The 5,483-nt window shown below is 42.3% G+C and overlaps 1 long non-coding RNA gene across 1 annotated transcript; it reads left to right on the plus strand.

Moving 5' to 3' along the window:
- The first annotated feature begins 1,000 nt into the window (after positions 1-1,000).
- Positions 1,001-4,707, plus strand: LOC103626799 (uncharacterized). The gene is made up of 3 exons (NR_169294.1): positions 1,001-1,278; positions 3,258-3,398; positions 4,461-4,707. It is a non-coding gene; the product is annotated as an uncharacterized lncRNA (long non-coding RNA).
- Positions 4,708-5,483: the final 776 nt, after the last annotated feature.

Genomic DNA, 5,483 nt, shown 5'->3' on the forward strand with positions numbered 1-5,483 from the left:
GAAAAATGCCCCCAAAGATCAGCTGCTAGGCATTTCTATAACTGAATTTGGTTCAGTGGCTGAAACCTGAAATCAGTGAATGGTGTCTACTTTGGAGTTCATTTGTGATTAATGCAACTGGTTTTGGACTAAGGGTCCTATAGAAAAATGGAAGACCATGTCATAGGGAACATGTCTCTTGAAGTGAGTGGGCCTGGTACTATAAAAGGTTGTGAGTAAAATTGCTCCCAAACTTGCCCTGTCGGAATTAGTGTATGCTGTTTCAGATCTCTGAAACTGAATTTTCAGTGTTTTTCTTTAGATTTTGGAGCTTGTTTGTGATTGATCCAAGGGGTTTAAGCCTAAGGTCCCTGTGGAGAAGTGGTAGAGAGTCATTTGGTCGACAAGTTTTGTTAAACTTGCTCCCCCTGTTGCCATGGAAAACTGAGAGTTTGCAGGGGGTCAACAGGGAGGTGTGCAGATGAAACAGTTGGCTGATGCAGTTGAGTTCAGTGTGGTATATGGAATTTGAAGAAGATCAGTTGCTTTCTGCTAGTGCCACTCGATTGTGGGATGGAGATAATATTGAGATACATCACTAAAGGTCTAGAGACCACTCTCCACTAAAATATCCAAGGATTTTGGACTGTTTTGGAGCAGTGAGCTATGGACAGCAGAATCCCTATTGATTTTGTTTGCTGCCTGCAGTAATGGACAAAACTGATATTTAGGATTGAGATAAGGATGAACTGGACAGCAAATTCAGTGGCCTCATCCTTGTACAAAATATCAAGTGTTAGACCTGTTTGAGCCTATCCTCAAGTGGGATATTTGTGGGTTCCCAGCTGCCCTCTCTTATCTGCAGTAGGAGACAAAAAAATTGATATTTTGACCATATAAGATTGACCAAGTTCTGTGTCTTTGTCTGTGTTGTGAATCTGCATGATGTAGTGCATGGGAGCCACATTTTTGAGTCCATGTTGTGCTGGCACACTGGAAAACACATCCCCTCTGCATGTTTGCCAAGTTCAGGGAACACCTATCCCATTTCAGGTATTTAAAGGGCAGGGAGCAGTGAAAATCTCCTCTCTACCTCGAGCTCTACTCACAGACCACTGCATGGGTGTTGAGGTTCTTGTATTCCTGCTAGTGATGACCCTCTACCACAGCCACCAAGTCTGCTCTGTCCAGAGCATCAAGTGCCAGTGGTGACCACGCTCACAATTCTTCACCCCACCATAGCCAGAACATTCTAGGGAGTTGCTGGCCTGTATGAAGCTTGTTCCGTAATCATCTCAGGTCAGTGAAGCTCACACCATTTACTACTTGAACTCTACCACCAGTGGCGGACTTAGGATTTTTATATAGGGTGTGCCATAATAAAAATTTCATATAGAATTGTATCTAATATATATATATCTAAATTGTACCGGAAGGGGCTTGTTGTTGCTGGACGATAGGACGAGGCGTGTCAATGCGTTATGCACATGGTGGCTGTAGGCTGGGACTAGCGGGAGCTCAAGCACGCAGCCGCACAGGGCTGTTCATGGCTAGCTAGGCGTGGGACGCGCGGCGATGCCGGCGGGTCTGGCATCTCGGCAGCGGCGTTGGCCCTAGGGTTAGGAGCGGGCGAGCGGCACGGTATAGCACTATAGCCAAAGGCACAAGCTGAGGCGGTGTCACATCGCGATTGTCCTTGTGGATTCGTCGGGCATCGGTACCCTGTCTCCTGCAGTCTTGCTCGTGGAGATGGAAAGAAGATGAAGTGCTGAACGCCAAAGCTCCGTGATCCACTGATCCTCTCTCTCATTCATCCTCAGTCCTAGCGTTGAACGCCATGAACAGACTAACGGGTGGGTCTTGGTGGGCCTGGCTTAGGGTGTGCCGTGGCCCACCTGGACCCACCTGTAGGGTCCGCCCCTGTCTACCACTATTGGTTGCCCGGAACTAGGTGTGAAATTTGCTCAAACATAGGCTGTCAGGTGTCTAGATCCCAGACTTAGTGCAGAAGGCTGAAACTAGATTCTAGTGTGTTGAGCTCCACTTTGGTGCTTCATAAAAAAATTGCTCTGAATGTTTTCAACCTAAGGGTGCTATACCAAAGTATTAGAGCTATATCTAAGGAATAACCTTGGTAATGTGAGCTTGGTCTGTTGCTGTGTAAAAATTGAAGAAAAGGGTTGGCTAAAGTTGGTCTGTCAGGCTGGACACATAACTGAATTTTTATTTAGTTCTAAGAACTGAATTGCAGCAGGATGCCTAGTTTGGAATTCATTTGTGACTGATTCATGGGGTTTTTGGATTAAAGTTTCCTTAGCAAAGCTGGAGATCATAGTAAAGAGAGCAAGTTTTATAAAGTGAGGTGGACTTGGTTCCACATAAATTTGGGAGTAAAAGTGGCCAAAAGGTGGACTGTCAGGTGTCGGGATTCAGACTTAGAATAATATTTAAGTATGAATTTGTGTGTTTTTATTCAATTTGGGTCCTTGTGGTAATTAATCCAAGAAGAATTGGGGTAGGAATGCTATAGCAAAGTGAAAGACCATGTTATAAGGAACAAATCCCTTTAAGCAAGTTAGGCTTGAATCCACATAAAGTAGGAAATAACAGCTGTCCAAAACTGGACTGTCAGAGTGACTGTGACTGAATTTTATTCAGTTAGCTAAAATAGCAGTTCAGTGTGGGGGTAACTTTGGGGTACAATAGAATTTGCACTGAATGTTTTCAATCATGGGTTGTTATACCAAGTTGGTAAAGCTAAAGTCGGAGTATAACTTTGGCTAAAGAAGTTATGGTCTGTACCATATGAAATTGTGAGATACCAGGGGCTTTAATAGGGAGGTGTGTAGATGGGGCAGCAGGCCTAAGGTAATTGAGTTCAGGCTTTCATTTGAAAACTAACGAAGATCACCCCTGCTGCTCTCACCTGTATATGTTAATGGAAGTGAGGGGAAACGGAGACTGAATATTGGTTGTGGTGTTGACTATGTAAAGTTTTAGTATCTGAAACTGAATTCGGTTCAATTCTTTTTCAGTTACCTGAATTTGAGTTTTTGTGTTTTCACCTCAAGTTGGTGTTCAACTTGAGATCTATTTGGGGTCAGCTCGTAGCCATTGAAACAAAGATAAAGAGTGATTATAGAGGAACAACTCCTAGTAGGGGAGTATGTCGAGCCCTCATGTGGAATTGAGAGGAAGTAAAGTCTTGTAATGTTTTATAGTATTTTATTTGCAAACAGCATAAGCATAAGCATTTATGTTCATGTCATTTCATGTAGAGCTCCCAAAATAAAGAGTGAAGATTCAAGATGAAGTGGTTGCTAAAGAGGAGTCTACTCCAGTGTCTTCTCATCAAGAGGATGGAGCTATCTAATTGATGCTTGGGTAGAGGGATCTAGAACCTCTTCACTGCAACAAAGGCAAGCCCCGGTGCATGCAACCCCTTTCTTGTGTTTTTAAATGATTTTTACACACTTTAAGTCTAGTGAAATGTGCATTAGGTTTATAGGAGTTGCTTGGAAACCCTTTGATGCATTGGCTACCTTGAAATCCATTCCTTTGATAGATACTTCTAGTGAAGTATCAACTATGATTTACAAAATTGCTTAGCCCTGCTTAGATCCTACGGATAGAGGTTGTCCGTTGCAATAATGCCTAGCTCAGGGGTTATCCTGAGGAAGGATGACTCTACCTACAAGACTATTTTCATGGTGGGATCTTACTGCAAGATTCCCTTGAAATTCTATTCATCCTAAGGTACACAAATAAGTCCTAAGGATGGAAGTACTTAAATCGAGACTTGGGCTAGGAACAGGTGATGTTCCGTCCAGGTTCATTAAGGATTATTTCGATGTAGGCCTGTTGTGGTGGATACTTTGCAACTATCCACATACCCAGGTATGGGTAAGCTTGAACCCGGCTATTCCATACGTGAAAAGACAACCGCAGACTGGGCATGGGAGATTGTGGGAGTAGCGTGTACCCTCCTGGCTAGAGGCTGGTCTGAGTAGTACTGTGCTCCCGGGTAGCGCGGACCGGTTCACGTTGTGGAGGATCTGTGGGAACGATTGATATATGCAAGGGTTAAGTGCTAGATATGTCGTGTGGTTAGGGGTCCCTAGCTAGGTATAATCGGTTTGAATCGTCGGTGCTCCTTGGTTATGGAGACTCTACCCTCCGACCACTCATCGTAAGTCATGGATGGAATCACAATGAGTAAAAATATGATTGTATTGATTAATGGGATGATGAATTTAGACTAGATGTAAACAAGGTTAATTAATACCTAATCTGGCATTAAAATGTTGAAAGTAAGGACTCACTTTTAGAAAGCTTTACTGCAAAATGTCTAAGTTGATTCTTGCTAAAGCCTCTCCTTGATTCCTAAATCAAGCATATCCTTGAGAGTCTTTTTCCTTAGTTGGGTAAGACTTGCGAAAGTACACTTCGTACTCAGGGTTTTCGAACCCATGTTGTTGCAGGTACTAGATCTATGCTGCTGTTGATGGTGCTAAGTGTCGGTGGGCTCGGCGTTCTTATAGGTTAAAGTAGCTCTTCTATACTTCTTTATGAGGATGATCACTTAAGCTAGCATGTATTTCAAACTTATGAAAATTATACATGCTTCAAAGTGAAATACTTTGGATTTACTTTATAATCACTCTGATCTTGTATAGTATAATCTTAATGTAACTTGTAACTTTTTGTAATAAAGAAATTTCGCTACAAGTGTTGGTGTGTGATTTGTGTTTACTTAATCTTGTGATCCTGGTTGTAAGTGGTTTATCTCGGGTCCTTGGGACACAAGGACGGATCCTGTTAAGTTATTTGGTGCACATGCATAGCTGTCTGAGGTCTTTGAGATAAGGGCAGGTGCATGTTGGCCCAATAACTTGGGAGGTTCTGCCACATGAACAACTTCTTTAAAAAAACAATTCAGCAATATGTGAAGCATCATCACTCTTGTGGCATGGAATAAAATGTGCCATTTTGCTAAATCGATCAATCAGAACAAAAATGGAATCCCTTCCCTACTTGGTTCATGGTAAACCAAGAACAAAATCCATGGATATGTCTTTCCAAGGCACACTAGGAATAGCAGAGTGTATAAGCCATGAGGGTTTAAACGAGACTTTGTTTTATGACATGATTCACATTGATGTACATGTCGCTCCACATCCCTTCTCATTTTATGCCAAAAGAAATGATCGGCAAGAACTTGCTCCATCTTCTTAGCACCAAAATGACCCATAAGTCCTCCTGCATGAGCTTCCTGCAAAAGTAAAATTCGAACAAAACATTCTGGAATGCCAAGTTTGTTAGCTCGGAACAAAAAACCATCATTAACATGAAATTTTACCGATCCTTTGCCATCACAACACTTAGAATACGGTTCAGCAAAGTATAAGTCAGTCGGATATAATTCCTTTATACTTTCTAATCCAAGAATTTTAGCATCGAGTTGCATCAGCAAAGCATGTCATCGAGAAAAGAATTTGCTACAA

Source organism: Zea mays, chromosome 5 (genome assembly GCF_902167145.1).
Source record: "Zea mays cultivar B73 chromosome 5, Zm-B73-REFERENCE-NAM-5.0, whole genome shotgun sequence".
Classification (NCBI taxonomy): domain Eukaryota; kingdom Viridiplantae; phylum Streptophyta; class Magnoliopsida; order Poales; family Poaceae; genus Zea; species Zea mays.